This window comes from Pseudophryne corroboree, chromosome 5 (genome assembly GCF_028390025.1).
Source record: "Pseudophryne corroboree isolate aPseCor3 chromosome 5, aPseCor3.hap2, whole genome shotgun sequence".
NCBI classification, from domain to species: Eukaryota; Metazoa; Chordata; class Amphibia; order Anura; family Myobatrachidae; genus Pseudophryne; species Pseudophryne corroboree.
Window position 1 is genome coordinate 251,784,045 of NC_086448.1, and position 27,871 is coordinate 251,811,915.

A 27,871-nucleotide genomic window follows, 5' to 3' on the forward strand; every position below is an offset into this window, starting at 1 on the left:
GGGTCCTCTGTTATGAGTAAACATCACACTCTGCAGCCAGTAAAGCTGCTGTACTCCTTAGGATGCTCCAGTCAGTGCTCTTCTTTCTGGCTTTGGTTGCCATGGCTCAACAGCATGACATTATGGACTGATCTTTATGTTAATATGTTACTTTATTATGTCTACAGCAGATTCATTATTTTTACTACTGCTATAAGTCTATCATACTGTTTCCTGTGGTTTATGTTTGCTTCAGCTAATTAGTCACTAGTGCGTATAAAGGAGTATAAAAAGGTTGTGGTACATCTGTTCGTAATATGTCCTTGGCAAAGGATGGATCACAGACCAAAACATTGTATTAAAAGATATTGTTTCATAGTTTCCATCTAGAGGAACACAATGAGCTTAACCTCCACCCACCCACATATGCTTATCCACACACACAGTATGTGTATATAAGTTAAATAATGATTGCATAATGCATACTCACTAAAATGGCTGCTGTTGGCCCTATTTTCTGATCATCAATTGCCAATATCAAACACTAGTAAGCAATCCAAGGATGGACATGTTCATTAATTCAGGTCTGAGAGGTTGAAGCAATAAACCAGCAATTTTCTTGTTCCCAGAAAGCTGTTTACATTATATAGGTGTAAACCTGTGATATAAAGCTGCAGGTGCTTGCAATTCATTACCATCAATAGATCGTTAAGGTATTTTCTGATAAAGAATATAGAGATACAGTATAAATGAAAAATAAAGCAGCAAATTTTCATTGTAGCTCTGCATTCGGCTCATACAGAGGTGGTATAAAAGTCTTATACCTCAGGTGCATCACATTTTTGGATATATCAAATGAGTATCTTCAGTGGCCATTGTGAAAGATAGGCCCAATCCATCATCATTGTCCTGTTTGTAACACTTGTGTGTGCACAAATAATTCGGCATTACCTCTTATGTCCATCTGGGGTAATCTAATCAGTCCTTCAGTGTTCGCTTCTCTGAATCTACCTCCTCTTCGCTACCTCTTTCAGTTGGAGTACCACAAGGCTCAGTTTGGGTCCTCTGCTTTTTTCTATCTATACCTCATCTCTTGGTAAACTAATCAGCTCTTTTGGATTTCAGTATCATCTGTACGCAGATGATACTCAAATCTACCTATCCGCCCCTGATTTGTACATATCTGTACTGGGCCTTGTCACTGAATGCCTTTCTCCAATTTCATCTTGGATGACATCTCGCCACCTCAAACTTAATATTTCAAAAACAGAGTTAATTATATTTCCACCAGCCAATAGTAGGTACCAACCTGATATCTCTATCACTGCTGAAATCTCGACAAATCAACCATACCCCACAAGCTCGCTGCCTAGGCGTCATCCTTGACTCTGATCTGTCCTTTGTTCCCCACATTCAATCTGTCTCAAAATCATGTTACATGCATCTAAAAAACATATCCAAAATACGACCATACCTTACACAAGACACTTCTAAAACTCTAATCCATGCTCTCATCATCTCCCGCATTTATTATTGCAATAGTCTTCCAACTGGCCTTCCCAAAATTAGACTCTCACCATTACAATCCATTTTGAATGCAGCTGCGAGGCTAATCTTCCTCGCTAGATGTTCATCGTCTGCAGATCCACTCTGTCAGTCCCTCTATTGTTTACCTGTATTCTACCATATTCAATATAAAATACTTTTACTAACACACAAGGCCATTAACCAAACTACACCAAAGTACATCTCTTCGCTCATCTCAAAATATCTCCCAACCCGACCTCTTCGCGCTTCACAAGACCTGCGTCTTTCATCTACACTCATTACTTGCACCCACTCACGATTGCAGGACTTTCATTGGGCTGCACCCACTCTGTGGAATGCCCTACCACGCACAATAAGACTCTCCTTTAGTCTCCAAACCTTCAAGAGTTCCCTGAAAACTCACCTCTTCAGGAAAGAGTATCAAATTCCAGAACCGCCCACATAACTTTCATAAACCATCCTATCAAATTGCATCCACTCTGCACATTCCACACATATCCTCACATGTCTTCTCACCCTTCCTCCCGATCCCGGTTCATCATTGCTGTGTGACCATATCATACAGCCCACCAAGAATCTTTGCATCTGGTGGACAACTATGCAATAGATAACACCTATCCTTGTGTATAAATGCCTATTTCCCTATAGATTGTAAGCTTGCGAGCAGGGCCCTCCTACCTCTATGACTGTTTGTTATTACCCAGTTTTGTTATATCATTGTTATTTCCAATTGTGAAGCACAGCGGAATTTGCTGCGCTATATAAGAAACTGTTAATAAATAAATCTGGGGTGCCAGAATAAGGTTTACCTGTTTCCTCACAGATCAAGATGGCAGCAGCAGGATAAGAACTAATGACAACAGGGAAACCGCTGACCTCTGTAACAAATGGTCAACCCATACCAAACCCTCTTCTATAGTTACCGTAAAAAAACAGCCAGCTAACTTTGTGCTGCAAAGCTGAGGGACAGCAAAGAATCCTTCATAAAACACATGATATCAAGCACAAGGTACTTAGCATGTTTTACATGTTATGGGATTATATAGATTTTAACATATGTATGCCTGCTTTTTTGGGTAATATGGAAATTTTTATAGTGAGCATGAATTAAAAAAAAAAAGTAAATTTGTACAATATATTTTCAAATTACATATAGAAAGGTGGTACAGGAGAGGGAAGTGCTATTGTATAACAAAGGTCTGTCACAAAATCATGCGTCTTTTGGATGAGGAAGCACATTAGGTACAGCGGGAGCAGAAGCTGTGATTTGCATGTGTTGTAGGGCTGGTGATGATGATGATGATGATGATGAACAGCTGAGTGACTGGATTGTTGCAGATTGACCTCGGGCTAGTTGTACTTTATTCATGACTACTGTATGTATACAAGGTCAGACTGGCACCCAAGGATACAGGGGAAATCCCTGGTGGGTCCCACTGTCTGAAGGTCCGATCCCTTCCTCTAATGTCACGTTCCAGACAGTGGACTCAAATTATCCATTATATATTAGAGGGTCAGGTACATGGTCTCTAATAGCTGTCCAATACTCACCACATGGTAACTGGCCACACCCCTTAAACATCAGCCCCTAACTCTGCATTCCCCCGATAGGCCCTTCATGCTCCAGTCTGACACCGTATTTATATTAAATCAATTTCTTAAATTAATTAGGGTCCATCAATTCACATTACTTACCTGGCATTTCCATGTGAACTGTCTATATTAGGAGACAGTTGGAGTGATGCGCTGGGAGCCCTGTGTATACCTCTGAAATACTGTGCAATCACATATTAATGTTATTATTTTTATCAATGTATAAACATTTAATTAATGTGGCATAAGATGAGGGGGCAGTATCAGTGAACACATCACTGGTATATGCAATGGCGTGAGGTTTCATAGCAGTGGAAGTACTGCCACACAGTGAGACAGAAACATATGCCCTGTGTAGCGTTGTGAGGATCAGTGAGATACCCTATCATACAGTGCTATTGGCAGCGTGTTCATATTGTAGTAGTAAGCAGCACATACAAAGTTATATTTGTGCCTAGGGATTATTTGTGAGTAAATATAACATTGAGGATAATGAATATTTAATAAATAAAATTATATGCGCACTGACTACTGAATTAACATCTAACTTTACACACCAGTAGCATACAAGGGGTTCAGTGTTAAGACAAACTGTTACAATACCTTCACAAGGTTTACCTGATAGTATTTAACATTTTACGAGTGAATACAATAGGGATACATTTGTATAATTTTGCTCTGTGTGGGTAATAGACTGTAAAGCTCAGAGATAACAACAGAATTTAACCTGCCAAATGGGCTGTATGATATAGGGTTATTCCCAATTAAATATTGGACACTTTGGAGGATTATTATGGGCATCTCCTTAGAACTAATAGTTTAATTCCGGATACGTTAGCATAATCCGGATGCAGACACAAAATAAAATAATAACTATTTACTAGACTATTTTCAACCTTATGAACTGTTTACCACACTGGTGTAGACAGGGTAATATTAATGACCAAGAGCTTTTGATCAGTCACTCTCTTAACTATAAAACTAATATCTTTAGATTGAAAGAGAAGTGATTTTTGTTCATCTCAGCTAACCACATATGTGAATATCTAGATTGATAATATAGCCATTGGCTAAGATATAATATAATACTTATTTAAGTCACAGTAGATGTATTGATATTTGAATCAGGAATTGAGTTATAACTGGAGTAGCCATCGGCATCCCGACGCAATATTTAATTTCTTATCTATTGTCTATCTTTTAAATACACTGCTCAAAAAAATAAAGGGAACACTTAAACAACACAATGTAACTCCAAGTCAATCACACTTCTGTGAAATCAAATTGTCCACTTAGGAAGCAAGACTGATTGACAATCAATTTCACATGCTGTTGTGCAAATGGAATAGACAACAGGTGGAAATTATAGGCAATTAGCAAGACACCCCCAATAAAGGAGTTGTTCTGCAGGTGGTGACCACAGACCACTTCTCAGCTCCTATGCTTTCTGGCTGATGTTTTGGTCACTTTTTAAAGCTGGCAGTGCTTTTACTCTAGTGGTAGCATGAGACGGACTCTACAACCCACACAAGTGGCTCAGGTAGTGCAGCTCATCCAGGATGGCACATCAATGCGAGCTGTGGCAAGAAGGTTTGCTGTGTCTGTCAGCGTAGTGTCCAGAGCATGGGGGCGCTACCAGGAGACAGGCCAGTACATCAGGAGATGTGGAGGAGGCCGTAGGAGGGCAACAACCCAGCAGCAGGACCGCTACCTCCACCTTTGTGCAAGGAGGAACAGGATGAGCACTGCCAGAGCCCTGCAAAATGACCTCCAGCAAGCCACAAATGTGCATGTGTCTACTCAAACGATCATAAACAGACTCCATGAGGGTGGTATGAGGGCCTGACATCCACAGGTGGGGGTTGTGCTTACAGCCCAACGCCGTGCAGGACGTTTGGCATTTGCCAGAGAACACCAAGAGTTGAAATAAGACAGGATGAAACATCTGGAACCGCTCATTAGTAACTGATACCCCTTTCACACCGCACAAATAAGCCGGTATCGACCCAGCGTATTTCTGGGTCGACACGGGTCAGCGTGCGGTGTGAAAGGGGTATAGCCGAAATCGCGGGTCGTCTGACCCTGCAATTCAACCCGGGAATAAAGCAGTGTTATACTCGGGTTGAATACCGGGTCAGTGGCTGCGTAAATGGGCTCCAGAGTCGATGCGTCCTGGGATCTGTTTACTACAGCAGGGAGAGGCAACGCGGAGATGATCCCATCTCCCAGCGCTGCCTCCACCTCCGCCCCCCGCTGCTATGGCAACCTTCCCGGCATATTGCCGGGTCGGGGAAGTCTGCAGCAGCTGCCAATGCCAAAATAATAAAGGGAACACTTAAACAACACAATGTAGTGTCCAGAGAATGGAGGCGCCACCAGGAGACAGGCCAGTACATCAGGAGATGTGGAGGAGGCCGTATGAGGGCAACAACCCAGCAGCAGGACCGCTACCTCCGCCTTCGTGCAAGGAGGAACAGGAGGAGGACTGCCAGAGCCCTGCAAAATGACCTCCAGCAAGCCACAAATGTGCATGTGTCTACTCAAACGATCATAAACAGACTCCATGAGGGTGGTATGAGGGCCTGATGTCCACAGGTGGGGGTTGTGCTTACAGCCCAACACCGTGCAGGACGTTTGGCATTTGCCAGAGAACACCAAGATTGGCAAATTCGCCACTGGCGCCCTGTGCTCTTCACAGATGAAAGCAGGTTCTCACTGAGCACATGTGACAGACGTGATAGAGTCTGGAGACGCCAAGGAGAACGTTCTGCTGTCTGCAACATCCTCTAGCATGACCGGTTTGGCAGTGGGTCAGTAATGGTGTGGGTGGCATTTTTTGGTGGGCCGCACAGCCCTCCATGTGCTCGCCAGAGGTAGCCTTACTGCCATTAGGTACCGAGATGAGATCCTCAGACCCCTTGTGAGACCATATGCTGGTGCGGTTGGCCCTGGGTTCCTCCTAATGCAAAACAATGCTAGACCTCATGTGGCTGGAGTGTGTCAGCAGTTCCTGCAAGACGAAGGCATTGATGCTATGGACTGGCCTGCCCGTTCCCCAGACCTGAATCCAATTGAGCACATCTGGGACATCATGTCTCGCTCCATCCACCAACGCCACATTGCACCACAGACTGTCCAGGAGTTGGCGGATGCTTTAGTCCAGGTCTGGGAGGAGATCCCTCAGGAGACCATCTGCCACCTCATCAGGAGCATGCCCAGGCGTTGTAAGGAGGTCATACAGGTACGTGGAGGCCACACACACTACTGAGCCTCATTTTGACTTGTTTTAAGGACATTACATCAAAGTTGGATCAGCCTGTAGTGTGTTATTCCGCTTTAATTTTGAGTGTGACTCCAAATCCAGACCTCCATGGGTTAATAAATTTGATTTCCATTGATAATTTTTGTGTGATTTTGTTGTCAGCACATTCAACTATGTAAAGAACAAAGTATTTAATAAGAATATTTCATTCATTCAGATCTAGGATGTGTTGTTTAAGTGTTCCCTTTATTTTTTTGAGTAGTGTATATCGCTTTTTAACATGATTAGGTTGGGAATTTCATTTAGATATACTTAATAAAAGTTAAATTTTAACATTTATCTTTTAGCCTTATCGACTGAGGGGAATCTCATCGCTACCCTCTTTTTCCTTTGCAATACAGTTGTTCAACAGGTAGCAGGTAGCACACTCCCGTACATGCCCAGATTCTTTGGGTCAATACTTTGAGGGGGGTAATTGTAGAATTGAATCTGTGCGAAAACATCTGTTTTTTTGTTTGTTTTGCTCTATATTAGGATAATCAACAGATGCTGAGGATTTGTATTTATTTATTAATAACAGATTCTTCTCACTTGTACAGTATATATGAATTAATTACCTTATCTGCATACAACATACTGTATTGTATCAAACTGCTTAATGGCTTATGCCGCTTGTAATCCTTGTAAAAACATAGCTTAATATTTAACTCTAGTAAATAACCACACAACAAAGAGTTAAAATAAGACAGGATGAAACATCTGGAACCGCTCATTAGTAACTGATACCCCTTTCACACCTCACAAATAACCCGGTATCGACCCAGCATATTTCTGGGTCGACACGGGTCAGCGTGCGGTGTAAAAGGGGTATAGCCGAAATCGCGGGTCGTCTAACCCTGCAATTCAACCCGGGAATAAAGCAGTGTTATACTCGGGTTGAATACCGGGTCAGTGGCTGCGTAAATGGGCTCCAGAGTCGATGCGTCCCGGGATCTGTTTACTACAGCAGGGAGAGGCGACGCGGAGATGATCCCATCTCCCAGCGCTGCCTCCACCTCCGCCCCCCGCTGCTATGGCAACCTGCCCGGCATATTGCCGGGTCGGGGAAGTCTGCAGCAGCTGCCAATGCCGGATCCCACCCGGGAAGGACCCATTTCCAATTCCCAGGTGGGATCCGGCATTGGCAGTGTGAAAGGGGTATGATTGGCCCAGATACAACAAACTATGAGTCAGTCAAAAGGGGTTTTTATTCAGTCACATCTGGCCCTCCCTCAATGTTTACCCGGGTTGGGCACGGGATGCGAGCATATGGGATGCCGACTGTCAGAAGGCCAACACGCACAGAATCCCAACACCTACTAGGTATGTAACCATCTTCCCCTACTCCCCTAACCCTATCTGTCCATACTGACAGCCTAATCCTAACCTAGCCCTACAGCCTAACCCTTACCATCCCTCTTAGTGCCTAACCCTCCCTTTTTAGTGCCTAACACTCCCACACCTGCAGCCTAAACTACCCCCCCTTCCCCCGCAGCCTAACCTTGACCTACCTTATGTTGCCTAAACCTAATCACCCCCCCCCCCCGCCCACTGGGATTCTGGTACCAGCATTGTGATCGGGTTGGAGTTCTGACGCCGGTCTACCGAGTTAGGAGTAAAGCAGAAAAGAATAAGTAAATATGCACCTGAATAAACCATGCAAGGGGTGCAAATACTTTTTCTTTTTTTTTTTTGCATGCAGGGTAAATACCTGCTGCTTTTGCGTGTATCCCACATGTGCTGGACAGCTTTATTTAGATACACCTCTCTAAAATCTAAATCTCTCTGCATATTTAAAATCTCCCCCACCTGCAGAGCAACATGGTATTGCCAAGGTGCGCAATTACAGGTACTAGCTCTTTTTTGCTTTACTCCTACCACAGAATCAGAGCCATTGTGTACAAATAGGAAATACTGTTTTTGATGCAAGTGTGCTTTCCTTTGTGCGTCTTTCCCACTGTTCCATTATACTTTTTTGCCAACAAGCAATAGTGTTGAAGATTTTCTTTTTTGTGTGCTCATATGTGACTTGTAAAACCTGTTATTTGTACATACAGTCTCTTCAAAGTTTTACAGAATACAATGTATTCAAACCAACAGCACATTCCTCGTATAATTGTCTGATGATGGTCCGTTTTAAAAAAGAAATTACATTTATTACAGGATTCAGTGTGCATGGGAAAATCTCCTGTTGTATGTAGTTGCTATTATACTAGGTTAAGGACAGGTCGCAATAAAGGTACACGCTATTATGGCTAAAATGCCAGTCTATAGTGCAACAGAATCGATAAACCAGAAATAATCTGAACCCATTATGAATCCACTCTGCTGAATGAAGTAGCAAGGGAAGGGCTCTCACTCATCTTCCCCCTGGCTTTTTGCTAATAGCTGTTGACAGTCTGAGTTGTTTATCTTTAGCATGTGCACTCTTGTCTTCATACAGTAGATTCCTTTTATTTGCAGAATTGGCTTTTACTTTTGTTAAATAGACATAGGTAGTGTAATTATTAGGGGCTACAATTGATTTGATGTTGGTTAAATAATGATTCCTTCTAAATGCAGCATTTTCTCAGAGAAGGTCATTGGATTAATGATTTTTTTGCTTCTAGGGCTGCTATTAAAAAAATGAAGATATTTATGTGAAGTTGGGAATAACATTGCTCACCTGCATTTTGTCTTTAATCCACCCACAATCCATTATCGTTTGTGCTTTGTGTGGAATAGCTACATTTGTAGTAGAGAGGTACAGTACTGTGTGATCTCTGTTCCAGAAGTTCTACAGAATTTCATTGCAGTAAAAGACTTTTGGTCTCATTTCAACTTACACTACCCTAACCATTACAGCTGAACCTTCCTAATTCCCTGCCTGTCCTACATCATATAACTTTTCTGTCAAATCTTTACCTGATAAGCGCTAATAAGTTTGAAACCATTGTAAGAAAGATCATTATATGGCTTTATATAACTGGTTGTACCACTAGCATTAACAAGAGGCTTCCGGATAATTGGAATAAAGGGACAGATATGGAATAAGTTGCATGTCTCTGCCCAGGCCTAATTTAGTCTTAATCATTTCTGTAGGTTTTGCTGTATTGGATTTGTAGAATGTGGGTTTTTTCCCGCTCTTTTGAGATCTAAATGGTTTCACGGTATGGGCATGAGTAAAACTATATATCTACTATCTACTAAGGAGAGATAACTGGGGCAAAAGAAAAAGACAGAGAATATTCCTGTACATATCACTTCTCGATGTGTACTTAAAGGGTTTCTCTGCTTTCAGCCTGCAAGCGCTAAGAGCAGGCTAGAATATCGCACTATGGCTGCGCTAAGTGTCTCAACTATTACTAAAAGCAGGGCCATCTTAAAAGCATTTTAGGCCGTAGTTTCTTAGTTGGCATCCATGATGTTATCCATGGTGCAATATGAAATGATAAAGTGGCAATATTGTACTCCATATTCATCAATTCTATTATTTAGTCTTATTTCAGAGGTTTATTCACATTAGACATTCATTTAATAGCCAGATGTTTGTCTGTCTCAGATACCAGATGTCCTGTAAAGGAAAGATGCTAAGTTCTAGGCAGTAGATTCACTAAAATATAATATCCCTATGAGAAAGGTTGAACCAGCAAAGTGTTAACTTTTGCCTTATAAATAGTTCATACAGTAAATATGATTAGTGGTTGATGAAGCCTCAAATAATGTTGGGAGTCCTTCACCAACTAATCTGTTACACCATCTCTCCCTCCTTCTCCATGTCTCCCTCCCCCTCTTCCATGTATTTTTCTCTCACTCTGTTCTACCACACCACCCTATTTTGCCTGGTGTCATGATCAACATTCACTGCAGTACCTTTGTCCACCTGTGGTGCCACTCACCATGATGGAAATTCTGTGCAGTACTGTTGTTCACCAAGGATGCTGCGTTTCTCGGTTTGGATGTGCCTGCAGTACAAAACTTTAACGGAGGTGCTGCTCTTCTAACTCGGGACACACCGATGAACTGCACCTGCCATGTCTGGTTAAATACCTGCTCTTCTCAGTAATGCCTTGCCAGATTATTGTGTGTTATGCTGGGCATACACTCTGCCAGACCTGGCTGATTGGAAAGAAAATCTGGTAATGGATGAGAGCAAATGACATTCGAACATTTGCTCCCAAACACTGGAAACTGGACATACCCTGTCGTTCAGACAAATTACTTCAATCACGGATTTAACCAATTTGTACGAATGACAGTTTTTGTCCATTTTACAGTATTTGGCAGCAAATGGTTGATTGTCGTTTGCTCTCATCCATTACCAGGTTTTCATTCTAACCAGCCAGATCTGGCAGATTATCTGGCAGATAATTGTATAGTGTATGCCCTCTGAGCTGCAGCATACCTATACTTTCCCTGTATACTCAGCAGCCATACCATCTGTGTTCCTTAGTGTTTGACCAGCCATTGCTATATTGTATCAGTCACCTGTGTCTGCCTCAGTTGGAATCTACATTCTAGGTCTGACTACTGGACGCTGGACACTAACTGAATGCAATAACAATGTTTGCGCAGTTGACCGATTATTTGCACATGCACAAAAAGTTCAGAAAATCTCTGCGGTGCTTGCTTTACACATAAAATTGTGTCTCTGTGCTGCTGCATGTGGAGGTGCTGGCATCAGAGATGGCGATGCAAAGTAATGGTCGAACCTAGGTGGTGACCTGATAGGAGCATAAAATAAATGTATCAAGTGGCCTCCATTCTCAGATGCAGATCTGCTGCCACAAAAGCCATAGTCAGATGGAAACACTGAGCCTGCCATAGGCAGGTGATACTGGCAAAGCTGGATGCAATGGTGCACAAAAGGTGGACTGTCTGGAACCACCATTGGTGCTACTGCGCACAGGGGCACACAAAGTGGGCATCTCAGGGCTTGCATTATGCAGTGCAGGTATCTGTACTGGAGGAAGGCTGAAACTAGCATTTGTATATTATTACTGGTACAACTCCACAGACAAACACAGCCAAGTCCAACTTTGCATCAGAACTTCTGTGTGTTAGCATAATGCATTTACTTTGCTTTTGTCTACTGCAGTTGGTACAAATTGATACAAAGTTGGTTCAACATTTTACAAACATACACAAGTAAATCACTTGGGAATCGTGACTCCCCATCTCTCTCTTTCCCCATTTTGTCCTCTCTCTCTCTCTCTCTCTCTCTCTGACTCTCTCTCTCTCATTTCTGTCACATTACCAGGCTGGGTGGGTACTTACCAGCTGCTTAGTCTCCGGGCTGTTGCACTGGTGTCCAACTGGGGGACTGCGATGGCCATCGACCCTCCAGTCCTGCTCTAACATGGCAGGATCCTTTTTCTCTTCCCCCCTCTTTTCTCTCTTATACGCTTTTATCTCTTTCCCTTTATGCTCTCTAACATTCTCTTTACTCACCCTATTTCTTCAGTCCTCTTATCTATCTTATCTCTCTCTCTCTTTCTCATTAAATAAAAATAATTGCTTTTCAAAATAAGCTCCAACAGCATCATGAAGAGGTTAACACATTACTCATTACACGTCAGGATCTTTCTGTTATTCGTACTCAATTCCTGCTTTGCTCCGTTGATGTCAAGAATTTGTACACATGCATTCTTCACGACTTGGGCTTGGGAGCAGTGAGCAAAGTACTGCCAGCAACCCTTTGTGTAGGGACCAGGCATTAACCTCTTCATAAGATAATGGAGCTCACTTTGAAATGCAATTATTTTTTTATTTAATGGATCATTTATGCATATGAAGGGTTGCACAATGGTCTGTGGTTCTCTCTATCACCAATTGTTTCATGTTTGACATTGACGGTGCTTAGTTTTTTCAACGAGATTCCATCCATCATAATGTTCTATTATATACGCACTTCCTTGATAATCTTCTATTACTTTGGACAGGTCCCAAAAACATGACAAACATAACATGAAGCTTTCATTAGTTAAATTTACAATTTCTATTGATAGATCAAGATAAGTGTTCTTATATTATCTATTGAAATCAATGATAGTCATATTGTTACTTCTATTTTTACCAAACCTACAGACCATTACAACCTATTACTTGCTTCAAGCCACCACCTGGTAACTCTGAAGAGATTACCTTTTCCTAAATACTGTTGGTATGTAGAATAACCAATTATACATCTAAGCGGGACACAGGACTTTCAAGAATGATGAATACATTTTCCCCGTGTGAGTATGACTGAAATCATCTTTTGCACAGGGTGCCCCCGCAGTGCTGCGCCTCCAAGCTTCTGCAGTGGCTGTGGGGGTGGGAGTTATGCCACTTTGCAGATCTTACTTCCTGCAGCAAGATCTGCATCCATCTCCTCACATGCTGGGGGCCACCCAGCACAGGGCAAGGCCGCCCAGCATATGTGGTGCAGCCTGGCTGCGTTGGCAGGTGGTCTGATTAAATTTTTTATCAGAATGGCTGCATGTGATGTCACGCAGCCCCCCAAAAATTCTCGCAACACGCCCCTGTTTTGACCACCACACTCCCTCAACTCTGAAATGCCACCCTCCCTGGACGCCCAGCGCTGTCAATGATCTTTCGGCCGCATCCTGGAGGGATGCGGCTGCAAGGAGAAGGGTTGTGCACTGCTGCTGGTGCACATGCACTGACCAGATAGACGCGGCCTTTGCGTACAGGTGCGCAGCTGTGTCCATCTCTAAATCGGCCCCTAAAGGCCAAAGTCCTCAAATTTTCCAGAGATTCACTTTTGCAAAGTTCCAAAAGTAAAAACCAAAGTGACAGTAATTCTATTTGGATCAATTTCTTCACTATTGCAAGTGCTACAATTAAATAACTTAAAGTGATCCCTAAAAGTTTGACTTGTAGTATTGCCATGTATTGCCACATACACATAGCAATCCGTCTGTCCATCTCTTATGAAACTAATAATAAGAGATACAGTATGGGTCACAACCTTTTGACCCGTCGACCTAGAACATGTCGACCTGGAGACTCTGTCGACCTAGAAACCCTGTCAACCAATAGTGGTCGACCTAGACATTGTCGACCTAAGTGTGGTCATCCTAGAGACCGGATTCCAAAATATGAACATTGCAATTAATGTCGGTCACACACTGAATACTGCTATATCAAAGGCAACAATGGGCTAGCCTTCTGGCATTGTATCGCAGTGTTAGAAAAGGGGGGGTTTGGGTTTGGGAATACCGCACAGGATCAAAAGGAGAGATTATAATGAAAACAGTAAATTAAATATTCGCTCCGAGAAAAACTGACAGATTAGACGATAGTCTGAGATAAATCACCTTCTACCATCAGAATAAATATCTATGGGCAGAAAAAATGGTGATTGTCAGCGGTGCTCCCAAAGGTCCGAACGTATTTGGGCTAGCCTTCTGGCATTGTATCGCAGTGTTCCTGGCCCAAATAATGATGGCAATGGCCAATAGTACTACTGAGATTTCTTTAAATCATTATTAAATATGTTGAAAATCTGCAGTCAGATAATGGCCACAATTGGCTTTTGTGCAGGGACGGTATATTGTACTACATACACATACAAAAATTGAAAGTGTAAGAATTTTTCTTAATGCATATATAATCCTATGTTCACGATAAAGGGAAAAAATGCCTTCCTTCTATAGAACCTTTATTAATTGTCTATACTTTATATACTCTGTTAAGCACCCCAAACTGCTTTCTGAGCATTTGTGGTACAGTATACTGTATATGTTTTTTTCTCAATATTATCTAAATCTAAGAAATATTGAACTTGTAGCAGTTAAAACAGATGTGCACAGATCTATGGCCAATTAGAGAATAAAGATATTCCCATGACAAGATCAACCTGCAGCTTATCACTTTATATTTTCCAGAACTTTCTGTAACTATATATATATATATATATACATACATACACACTGTATGTGTGTATGTATATATATATATATATATATATATATACCCTTTTGTGGCTGGCACTCGAATAACCTCCAAGGGTTAACTGGCTCTGGTGCCCTCCAATGAGGTTTGCATCTCCATATATATAGCAGATATGAAAGGCGGCACTCAGAGACTTGACTTGTGCAAAACAAACTTTTAGTGCAAAAACTGCAGGTTACAGCATCAACGTTTCGGGGCACGTAGCCCCTTCATCAGGATAACCCCCAAAGTGAACAGTTACCAACATATATAGGTGCACTCACCCCTGTAGTCTCCCCCATGCTGGTCACCGCTGCTCACACGTCCCGGGCCCGGCTCCGTCCCCCTGGGCTGTCTACTTCCCCCGGAAGTGACATCACGGGTCCCAGCTGTGTTGCCACGGTAACCCTGTGCAACAGACAAAACCTGTCATGGAGCTGGACTGCCTGGTATCAGCTCTCATTCAAGCACACTGGTGTGATACCAGGCAGTCCAGCTACATGACACTTTTCGTGTTTTGTGTTTTGGTTTTAGTTCTAATTCAACTTTAGTGGTTTTGTTTTGGCTCGGTTTTGCCAAAACCACCCTTTCGTGTTTTGGTTTTGGTTTTGGATCTGGATGATTTTGGGGGGGAAACCCCATAAAAACAGCTACAATTTTGCTCCTACGGTATTATTAACCTCAATAACATTAATTTCCACTCATTTCCAGTCTATTCTTAACACGTCACACCTCACAATATAGTTTTTAGGCCTAAAGTGTGCGGCACAAACACCTGGCCCACCTAGGAGTGGCACTGCAGTTGCAGACAAGATGGCACTATTCAAAAAGTTGTCCCCAAACAGCACATGATGCAAAGAAGAAAAAGAGGTGCAATTAGGTAACTGGATGGCCAAGCTAAACGACACAAGTGTGCGGCACAAACACCTGGCCCATCTAGGAGTGGAACTGCAGTTACAGACAGGATGGCACTTAAAAAACTAGTCCCCAAACAGCACATGATGCAAAGAAGAAAAAGAGGTGCAATTAGGTAGCTGAATGGCCAAGCTAAGCGGCACAAACACCTGACCCATCCAGGAGTGGCACTGCAGTTACAGATTTAAAAAATAGGCCCCAAACAGCACACGATGCAAAGAATAAAAAGAGGTGCAATATGGAATTGTCCTTGGACCCTCCCACCCACCCTTATGTTGTATAAACAGGACATGCACACTTCAACAAACCAATCATTTCGGCGACAGGGTCTGCCACACTGAAATGACTGGTTTGTTTGGGCCCCCACCAAAAAAGAAGCATTCAATCTCTCCTTGCACAAACTAGCTCTACAGAGGCAAGATGTTCACCTCATCCTCCGATCCCTCACCCCTTTCACTTTGTACATCCTCCTCCTCACAGAATATTAATTCGTCCCCACTGGCATCTACCATCACAGGTCCCTGTGTACTTTCTGCAGGCAATTGCTGGTAAAGGTCTTCCCGGAGGAATTTATAATTCATTTTGATGAACATCATCTTCTCCACATAGAGTGGAAGTAACCTCCTATGCTGATTGCTGACAAGGTTACCGGCTGCACTAAACACTCTTTCGGAGTACACACTGAAGGGGGGGGCAACTTAGGTAAAATAAAGCCAGTTTGTGCAAGGGCATCCAAATTGCCTTTTTTTCCTGCCAGTATACATACGGACTGTCTGACATGCCTACTTGGATGCTGTCACTCATATAATCCTCCATCATTCTTTCAATGGTGACAGAATCATATGCAGTGACAGTAGACATGTCAGTTATCATTGGCAGGTCCTTCAGTCCGGACCAGATGTCAGCTTTCGCTCCTGACTGCCCTGCATCACTGCCATCGTGTGGGCTAAGAAATCTTATCCTTTTCCTTGCAGCCCCAGTGGCGGGAGAAATTGAAGGAGGAGCTGTTGACGGGTCACGTTCCGCTTGAGTTGACAATTTACTAACCAGCAGGTCTTTGCACCTTTGAACACTTGTATCTGCTGGAAAGAGAGATACAATGTAGGCTTTAAACCTAGGATTGAGCATGGTGGCCAAAATGTAGTGCTCTGATTTCAACAGATTGACCACCCTTGAATCCTGGCAAAGCGAATAAAGGGCTCCATCCACAAGTCCCACATACTTAGCAGAATCGCTCCATCTTAGCTCCTCCTTCAATTTATCCAGCTGCTTCTGCAAAAGCCTGATGAGGGGAATGACCTGACTCAGGCTGGCAGTGTCTGACCTGACTTCACGTGTGGCAAGTTCGAAGGGTTGGAGTACCTTGCACAAGACAGAAATCATTCTCCACTGCGCTTGAGTCAGGTGCATTACCCCTCTTTTGCCTATATCGTAGGTAGATGTGTAGGCTTGAATGGCCTTTGCTGCTCCTCCATCCTCTGAAGCATATAGAGGGTTAAATTCCATCTCGTTACCACCTCTTGCTTCAGTTGATGGCGGGGCAGGTTCAGGAGTGTTTGCTGGCACTCCAGTCTTCGGCACGCAGTGGCAGAATGCCGAAAGTGGGCTGCAATTTTTTGGGCCACCGACAGCATCTCCTGCACACCCCTGTCATATTTAAAAAAATTATGCACCACCAAATTAATTGTATGTGCAAAACATGGGACATGCTGGAATTTGGCCAGATGTAATGCACACACAATATTGGAGGCGTTGTCCGATATCACAAATCCCCAGGAGAGTCTAATTGGGGTAAGCCATTCTACGATGATGTTCCTCAGTTTCCGTAAGAGGTTGTCAGCTGTGTGCCTCTTATGGAAAGCGGTGATGCATAGCATAGCCTGCCTAGGAACGAGTTGGCGTTTGCGAGATGCTGCTACTGGTGCCGCTGTTGTTGTTGCTGCGGGAGGCCATACATCTACCCAGTGGGCTGTCACAGTCATATAGTCCTTAGACTGCCCCGTTCCACTTGTCCACATATCTGTGGTTAAGTGGACACTGGATTCAACCGCATTTTTTTAGGACACTGGTGACTCTTTTTCTGACGTCTGTGTACATTCTCGGTATCGCTTGCCTAGAGAAGTGGAACCTAGATGGGATTTGATACCGGGGACACCTTATCTCCATAAATTCTCTAAGTCCCACTGAACTAATGGTGGATACCGGATGCACCTCTAACACCAACATAGCTGTCAAGGTCTCAGTTATCTGCTTTGCAAAAGGATGACTGCTGTCCTACAGTATTTCATCTACCTCACAAAGGACTGTTGGACAGTCAATTGCTTACTGGCAGTAGTACAAGTGGTCTTCCGACTTCCCCTCTGGGATGATGATCGACTCCCAGCAGCAACAACAGCAGCGGCAGCAACAGCAGACGTACCACTCCAGGATCCTCTGGAGGAATCCCGGTTAGGAGAGGACTCCTCAGTCTTGACAGTGACATGGCCTGCAGGACTACGGACATTCCTGACTGAGGAGGAAGTTGACATTGAGGGAGTTGGTGGTGTGGATTGCAGGAGCTTGGGTACAGGAGGAAGAATGGATTTAGGAGTCAGTGGACTGCTTACGCTCATACCCAAAGTTTCACAACTTGACACTGACTTCTGATGAATGCGTAGCAGGTGACATATAAGGGAGGATGTTCCTAGGTGGTTAACATCCTTACCCCTACTTATAACACAGGGGTGTCAAACTCAAATTCATCGGGGGCCGCATCAGCAGTTTGGTCCCCATCAAAGGGCCGGTTGTATCTGTAGGTCTATGTGTCCACTCTTTATTATCATAAATTAATGTCACTGCATTCAATTATTACTGTTTTTTGTAATATGTGCCCAGCCATCTGCCCCCTTTTAAAGTGCCCAGCCATGTGCCCCCTTTTATAGTGCCCAGCCATGTGCCCCCTTTTAAAGTGCCCAGCCATGTGCCCCCTTTTATAGTGCCCAGCCATGTGCCCCCTTTTATAGTGCCCAGCCATGTGCCCCCTTTTATAGTGCCCAGCCATCTGCCCCCTTTTATAGTGCCCAGCCATCTGCCCCCTTTTATAGTGCCCAGCCATCTGCCCCCTCCATTTACTTTACTTACCTTTTACTTCTTTCTTTCTTTTACTTCTTTCTTCTTGCTCCTCTCCGCGGCGTCCGCGCGCTCCTCTGATCCCTGGAGATGTCGGGCGGACGTCACGTGATGACGTCACGTCCGACACCCAGGGAGCAGTGCGGGGCAGGAAGAAGTCGGGCCAGGTCCCGGAAGGTAAGTACATTTTTTTTTTTTAACTTGAGCCATTTTTAAAATGAATTTACTCCGTGCAGGCACGGAGTAAATTCATTGAAAAAAAAAAAGGGGAGGCTGCAAGGCTGGCGGCGGCACCGCGGGCCATCAGACGAGGTCTGGCGGGCCGGATTTGGCCCGCGGGCCTTGTGTTTGACACCCCTGTTATAACAGATTGACAGAGGCAACAGATGGCTTGACACCTGTTGTCCGGATTTGTGGATAAATAATTCCACACCGAATAGGTGGCTTTTTGGTAGTTTGCCCAGGCATCACAATGGGCTTCTTCATCCCAAGGACAACAGGTGTCTCCCCCGATGGCTGACTTAAACAAAGCACATCACCATCAGAATCCTCATCGCCAACTTCCTCCTCAGCGCCAGCAACACCCATATCCTCATCCTGGTGTTCTTCAACAGTGACATCTTCAATTTGAATATCAGGAACTGGACTGTGGGTGCTCCTTCCAGCACTTGCAGGGGGTGTGCAAAATGGTGGAAGGAGCTACCTCTTCCCATCCAATGTTGGGAAGGTCAGGCATCACAACCACCAACACACTTGGACTCTCCTTGGAGATTTGTGATACCATCTCAGAACGCACAGTTCTTTTCTGTGCTCTATCCAGCTCAACGCTTTTCATTTTTCTAGCTGGAAGATGAGGGCTTCCATCGTCATGTGAAGCTGAACCACTAGCCATGAACATAGGCCAGGGCCTCAGCCATTCCTTGCCACTCCGTGTCGTAAATGGCAAATTGGCAAGTTTTACTGAACTTTGGCTTTTTGGATTTTGCCCTCTACTATCACATTGGGCATCGGCCTTGGCAGAAGACGTTGATGGCATTTCATCGTTTATGTCATGGCTAGTGGCAGCAGCATCAGCACTAGGAAGAAGTGGTTCTTCTTGATCTTTCCCTATTTTATCCTCAAAATTTTTGTTCTCCATTATTTTTTGGGAGTTATATGAGACAATATGCGGCACAGGAATGACTGGAATGACTGATGAGACAGGACATTACCACTGGTCTGATGCAGCACAACACAACAATACTGTAAGAGACTTGTGGTTGTTGTTATTATTATTGTACGGCAGCAGTGTATATCGTCACTGGAATGATTGATGAGACAGGACACTACCACTGGTCTGATGCAGCACAACACAACAATACTGTAAGGAACTTGTGGTTGTTGTTATTATTATATGGCAGCAGTTGACATATAGCAGCAGCGTATATCGTCACTGGAATGACTGATGAGACAGGACTCTACCACTGGTCTGATGCAGCACAAGACAACAATACTGTAAGAGACTTGTGGTTGTTATTATTATTATTATACGGCAGCAGTGGACATATAGCAGCAGCGTATATCGTCACTGGAATGACTGATGAGACAGGACACTACCACTGGTCTGATGCAGCACAACACAGTCAACAACACTTTATACAGCTACACTGGCAGTAGAGGACACCAACACTGTGACTGCCTGGACTGATGCAGCACAATACACTGTGACTAAGCAGCACAACACAGCACAAGACTTGCCACCCCACTTTCCTACCCCCACACAGACACTGGAGGATGGAGACACGTCCACTCACTACACTCTCCGAGAATGGAGTGAAAATGGCTGCGACGCGCGGCTCTTTATATGGAATCCAAATCCCGTGAGAATCCGACAGCAGAATGATGATATTTTGCCGCGTTAGGGTTTCCAAGTCAGGCGGGAAAACCTGAGCCTGACTCGGATCCGGGCTCGGAAGGCAAAGTCCGGTAGGGTTCGATCCTGAGAACCGAACCCGCTCATCTCTAGTTGGTGCCAAAACATTCTGTACAAATTTGGGGAACACAGATCTTAAGTTCGCCTGGTTAAAATCTCCGGCAACAATAAATGCACGGTCCGGGTGTAGAGTCAGTTGTTTAGAGAAGGAAATAAGTAAGATATCTAAAGCCAAGGTGACATTCGCTTGCGGGAGAATATACACTGCGGCTACAAAAACCACAGAAAATTCTTGATGCAGATAAAATGGCCTACACCGCATAAGCATAAGTTCCAGATCAGCAGAACAAAGGTCTCAATTAGATCGGCATTAGAGCACCATCAATCATGGATATATATATACAAAGACCACTGCCTTTTTTCTTTCCAGACTCCAAAGTCCTGTCGACTCTAAACAAAGTCCTATCAGGCAGCTCAAAAGGACAATCCGGGTCACTCACCCCTAGCCAAGTCTCAGTAAATATCAACAGGGAGAAGTTAGCAAATGTCCGGTTACAGGCAATTCCCAGCCTAATCTCATCCAGCTTGTTAGTGAGAGATCTCACATTTGCCAAAAATATACTAGGCAAAGGGGAGTTAAAGGGCCGATGCCTCATTCTTTCCAAAAGGCCAGCTCTCATACCCCTTTTCTGCTTCCTCAGCCTATGGTGATGCCGACTCAACTGCAGATGTTGCTGTCAGCTCTGCCTCAACTCCCAGTACCTGCCGACTCTCCCCTCAACTCATCCGTATCTTCTCTCTGCCCTCTGGGATGGTGAGAAACATCTACAGCAGGAGCCCTGGCGCATGAAGCCGCTGCCCAGGTGACCCCCCGGCATCATCACCAAGGGACACAGCGCCAGAAGCCGGAGACACAGCCGGAGACATCCAGATGACCCCAGCATCACCATCCGGAGGCACGGCACCAAAAGCCGGGGACGTGACTGAAGGCACAGCGTTGAACACCCAGTCAGCTTCCATGAAGACACACGCTTCCAGCGCCAGAAGATCTTGCTGTGAGTACTGGATCCTCGCGGCCGACGAACCAGCGATCAGGAGCGGCACCAGCAGCATCAGAGCCCGCAGGAGAGGTAATGATCCCTGTTTCCCCAAGACACAAGCACTGCAGCTGCAGCGTATCGACGCGCTGCCATGACTCGGTCGGTAATAATACCATAGGATCAAAATTAACCACAAAATCTGTGATTTTAGCTATTTTTATGTTTTTTTTAAAAATCATTCAGATCCAAAACTAAAACCCGAAAGGGTAGTTTTGGCAAAACCAATCCAGATCCAAAACATAAGCTGGGATCCAGATCCAAAACCAAAACACAAAACCTGAAAAAATAAATAAATATATATATAAATATATATATATATATATATATGTGTGTTTATATATATATATATATATATATGTGTGTATATATATATATATACACACATATATATGTGTATGTGTGTGTGTGTGTGTGTGTGTGTGTGTGTATATATATATATATATATATGTGTGTGTATGTATGTAAGTATGTATATATATATATATATATATATATATATATAAACTCTCCCACTGTGCTAATTAAAGAATTATAGAATTTGTAGAAATTTGGCTGGCAGCCTTAACTCACTGAGTCCTCTGTTAGGAAGAACTCAAGGAATAAAACAAATACACAAATAGTGAGATTGGCACCTAGGGGTTCAATCTACACCCAATTAATTGTCACACCCACAAATGGATTTCCATAAGTGCAAAGGTGAAATATAATCTTTAACAAGGAGTAACGGCATGCAATGTGTCTTTTTTAACAATTTATGAAAATTCACAAAGAATAAAAAACATGTCCATAATCACATAGGAATTTTTTTAAAAAACAATTCCTTCCCAGTGTTGTATAAATGAATGAATTAATTCTGATGGGCATCTGGGAAGAGAAATTTATAGATGGGTCGGAGTTTGAAATTCCATATATTAAGTATTATCGACGTTTTATTGATGATCTGATCATAATCTGGAAAGGAGATACTGAGAGTATTGAAAGATTCACTAATCATATCAATAAAAATGATTATAACCTAAAGTTCACATACAAAAGCCATAAAAATGTCATAGATTATCTTGATTTAAAATTAGAAGGTTTTAACAATGAAAACATTTCAACATCAACTTATTTTAAAGAGACAGACGCAAATAGTTTTATCCCTGCAGATAGTTGCCATCTTAAGAGCTGGAAAACAAATGTCCCATATGCACAATTTTTGAGGATCCGCAAGAACTGCAGCAATGTGGAGAATTACTGGGCCCAATCAAGGAAAGTATATGAACGAATCTTGGAGAGAGGATATGACCAAAGCAACCTAAAGGAAGCTCAATTACGAGCATTCAATGCGAATAGATTTGAATTACTATCAAACAAACCAAAGAAGGAGCTAGATAAGAAAAAGGGTCGTCCATTTATAACACAATATAATAAAGAAAATATTAAAATTAAGAAAACTTTAGAGAAACATTGGGGAATCCACTTAAAAAACCCTATATTGGGTCCACAGCTTCCGGAAAAACCTGCGGTCATTTATAGAAAAGCGAGAAACCTGAAGAACATCATAGCCCCAAGCGAACTCCAGCTTGAAAAGGATCAATTTGATATACTGGGGAAAAATGGGATGAATTTTTTGGCGAAAAACCTGGATGTTCTACATGTAAGAAATGTATTTGCTGTAAGAATTTTGACACATGCCCAAAATTAAATAAGAATGGTGACTGGGAGAATATAAAATATAAAGATATTCTAAATTGCAACTCCAAATATGTAATTTATCGTATAACATGCGGGTGTAACCTATATTATGTTGGGAAAACTAAAAGAAGTTTGAAACTTCGTATATAAGAACATCTCCGAAATATAAAAAATAAAATTCAAACCCATAGTGTACCTAGACACTTCATGAAATTTCACAATTCAGATACAAGTAATTTAAAATTTTGCATTCTTGAACAAATTATTGATAACCCCAGAGGTGAAGATAAAGATTTACAGCTATCAAAACGTGAATCTTTCTGGATATACAAACTTGATACACTTACCCCAAAAGGGTTAAATGAAGGTATAGATATTGTTTCATTTATAGAAACTTCATCTGTACATAATTTGTATAGTTTACATCCTATCTATGATAATTAATGTGGGGGATCTAAAAGGGATCTAAAAAAGATCTAAAAAGATCTAAAAATGATCTAAAAAAGAGGGTCCTATGTTATTTTATATATGTTTATGTTTTTGTTACACCTTTGAATGTAAAACAATGGTCATTTGTGCGGATCAGATGGATTAATTTATATTATTAGTATTAATACCATTGAAATAAGAACAAATGGCACCTATGAGTTTTTATAGACCCAGCGAGTACTATATATAATTATGCACACAGTGGTTATTGGATAAAAAAATTATGAAATTATTAAGACTATCAAAACTATATAATTTAAGAGCTATAATAATATTATGGTAAACAAGCACCTTTATAGTTGAATGATAAATAAGGAAGCTGCCAACTATAGATGGAACGCAAAAGCGTTCCATTCGTTCTGTGAGAACAGGCTGACCCAGTCATGTGACCGGACGACACACGCTGGAAATAAGTTCCAATGGCAACCAGAACATCACGGAAGCCTGTTAAGGCTAGTGCGTGATAGGACGCGCATATGACAAACGCGTCCCATGACAGCGCGTTACGATGTTCCCTAGCAACAAGCGTGCGCACGCGCCACTGTAAAGTAGTGGTAGCGCGGTGCACGGCCATGGACGCATGCTCAACAGGAGCTCATGAGAAAGAGGCTTGGCATACATACAGGAAGCGCAGGTCGCTCCTGGAACAAATTATATTATTAATTAAGACAAACTTCACTTGGAGGAAGGGATCAGTTAACACTTTAATTTTATATAATTTTCTTGATAAGGTTAAGAATTGCTTAATAAAGAGAGGAATTGTAAATGTAATCAATTACTAACTTATAGGAAGTGTTGTAACAACAGGGGGGAATAAAAGCCCAAGAGAAGCTCTCAGGGTTCATTCAGTGTGAGGACAGCACTGAGGACACTAGCTCATGCACACAGCTAAAAGTAAGTAGTCACCTATGCAAAGCAATTTGGTTACTTTCTAAATAGTCACTATTGTTGATATAATTAAAAAGCACATTTAAGGTGGGTACTTTGTTACCATATTAAATTATAAATACACATTTACTTTTAGAATAAAGAGAAGTCTTTTTGAGATTTATCTGGAGATTTCTACATAAGGATACTGAAGTCCTTTGTATGGATCCTTCATCAAGTTTAAAATACTAATATTTAGATTTATGTAAGTATATAAAAAAGGTGCTATTTTTATTATTTATATTTTTAGTTATTGTTTAAGAAAGACCATAGAGATTAATTATTGATCCTGTGCCCACAGAGGTGTGCTTTTATGGACATTTCTCCAATTTTTACAAATCAACAGTTAGGACATCGCTCTTACATGTCAAAGTAAGTTTGATTTCTAATATGGATGGCACAATTGACCAATGTTAGTATTAAATTATGTAATTCTCATACTCTATAATTAGAGAGTTTATTTTGTGTCTTTAGAACTGTAGAGAAGTTTGAATACTGGATATCAGTAAAGTGGACTAAAAACAAAATAAATGTATTAATTATATACCAGTTAAATGAATGTCTGATATCCAGACTTCTCTACTTAGCTTATAGTCAATCTATCTGGTTATTTTGAATAATTTTGTTTCCAATTGCCCATAGAACAATGACTATTAATCCACCAATGGGTATGACTTATCCGGCGCTGTTGTTTTAAATGCAGGTTATATGAATGTAATTCTGGTTTGACTTTCCCTTAGGGCAATGTCCAATGGTTCAGACGATATATGGGAAGAAAAGAAAAGTAATATAGTGAAGTACAGTTTCATATGCTTTTAATGACTTTAAAAAAAAAAGGATTCTCGCTCCACACAATGCATATACAGCAGTCTGTCCAGCACAGGTATAATGAATGTAAATTACCAGAGTCCTTTGAACTGAGCAAACAGTTCAAATCAGCATATACAGAGTGAGTCCCGGGCACCCTTGATGTTAGGCAATGCTGCAGTGGATACTCCGGTGTCACAGTCACACATCCGTCCTGGGCGTTCTTTGCTGTCACCTCCTGACAGGTATTCATATACATTCATATAACCTGCATTTAAAACAACAGCGCCGGATAAGTCATACCCATTTTTTCTTTGTACACGTTTGTGGTGGGGGTTGGAGGAATCCTCCAGTTGTTGGTATTATATATCTGGCTGCATATTGTTTTCTTTTTAGCGCACTACACTGTGGTCTCACGCCCTTGTTTTTCTGACATTAATCCACCAATGCCTTTTACTAGGTCACTCGATAAATTTGAGAAATAATCCGTTATATTGATAATTATTTTGTTATATGTTTATTGTCTGAATATGTGATTGTTACTTATTATTCTTAAAGACACACCTGAGGAAGTCTGTATAGACGAAACGCGTTGGGTGATTGTCTTGAACATAGTGGGTGGACAGGCTGCCTAGGAGCTCCTCCCCGGCTGGGGTGGGCAGCAAGTCTTATTAAGATCAATCCCACGACTGTTAAGACGAATGTAAGAGATACTGAACAATAATTTTAAAGATTTTTAATAAATATATGAAAATTTCGGATCAACAAGTGACGCTATTGTTTTGGGTAATTTTTGGTGAGAGGATTTTTTTCAGATATCTACATCTCTTAGTGGGTAACCCATAACTGAAAGAACACTCTAGAGATTACTGCAAAGAGACATTTATTCAAGCGCTCTCCTGACTACCACCATTATTGTTTAACCATTGGTTCTCAACTGGCAAGAGGACTTGTTTTGGAGATTTGCGGCCGATTCCTCCAAGGACTATTGTGTCTAAGGCGGTTTTTATTAGCGCAATTTGGTTACATTCTTTCTTTGTTGTTATTCTACTTTGCCAGAAACCTTGTTTGCTGCTTGTATTATGCCCTTATTTAGGGACAGGTCCAAAAGGACCCAGAATTGTAGAATGATATTTGTTGATAATGAAACTGATATATGTCTAGATGGAGGTGATGATGACCAATATCTGTTACTTAATAATTTTGAAAAATTATCAGTTAAAGATTTAAAATGCTGGTATGATATTATAACCCTTGAAAAATATGTAGAAGTGGGTAGTATCCCAAGGGGTCTTAGACTCCAAAAAAACTCCCACTGTAGGAACAATTAGTGATGAGTTTATGGGTAATTGTGATCAGATTTTGGAAGTTAGTTCCATTAAACTTATAAGGTTGTTAACCAATGAAAGAAAAAAGGAACACAAAAAGATTGAAGATCTATTAAGATTAGAAGCTAGTCTAATGAAATTTGATAAAGAGAAAGATGAGGATTTCATAACTGAAGTTGAGGCTGCCCGTAAAAGAATTGACCATCTGGAAAACGATATCATTACAAGAAAACAGAAAAAAATTATTAGATATAAATTAGATTATCAGAATAATAAAGTCCACACCTGGCATAATAGTAATAGTGGACTAGATCAACAATATGGAAGACAAAGAATAAGAAGTGAAAGAGACAGATCATGGGATAGATCAAGATCCAGAAATTGGAGAAAACAAGATACTGTAGATTCCAATATAAGAATAGAAACATGTACCAAAGACAGATAAGAAATCCAATGAAATGGAACTCTAATTATAGATCACCATGATATCAGGGATTCAACAACAAAAATCACTACCATTCCAGAACCGAGACTAGGTATGAACCCTGTGAGTCACCCCCTCAATCAACATCTTTTCCCCAAAGACATTGTTTTTTAGGAGAAAAAAGGGAACTTCCATATACACAACGAAGTGTTAGGGTCTCCTGCCCTGTGCTGCCACGTCGTCATGGCAACCGGGAGACAAGTGCTAGTGGAGTAACCTGAGCGCAGCTGATACTCCGGTTCGGGTCTTTTGCTGTGCAGTGGTTATAGGCTCTGTGCACGGCAGGGGATCCGGTGCTGGTTTTTGTGCTCACAGTCTGTGAGGTCTGAGTGGGGCGTGGACAGCACCTGCTTTATAAGGCCTCTTTTCAGGGTAAGCAGATGCTGCTGAATCTTTGTTGGTTAGTCAGTTCATGAAAGTTAGCCAGTACTGTGTAGCTTTGTATTTGTTTGTTGCTTACTGCAAATAGGCCTGGGGATTTGGTATTACACTCTGCCAATCCAGACCTAGCAGTAAGACTGGAGTCAGTTGTTTAGCTTGCTGGGGTTCTGTTACTACTCTGTGAACTTAGCAAGTTTGCGGCTGTATTCTAAGACTTGCCTGTCTAATCCTGTCTCACTGTGCTAGGTGTCAGGGGTCAGTTTAGTGGCAGTAAGCTAAAACCTGTGCACTGCAAGTGAGAATTAGGATTGTGGAGATTCTCCTTGTGTCTATCATTCCATCTCTGACCAAGGAGTTTACTGCCACACCCGTTGGTAACCCTTTAGGGTTTTGCTGTTGCCCTTA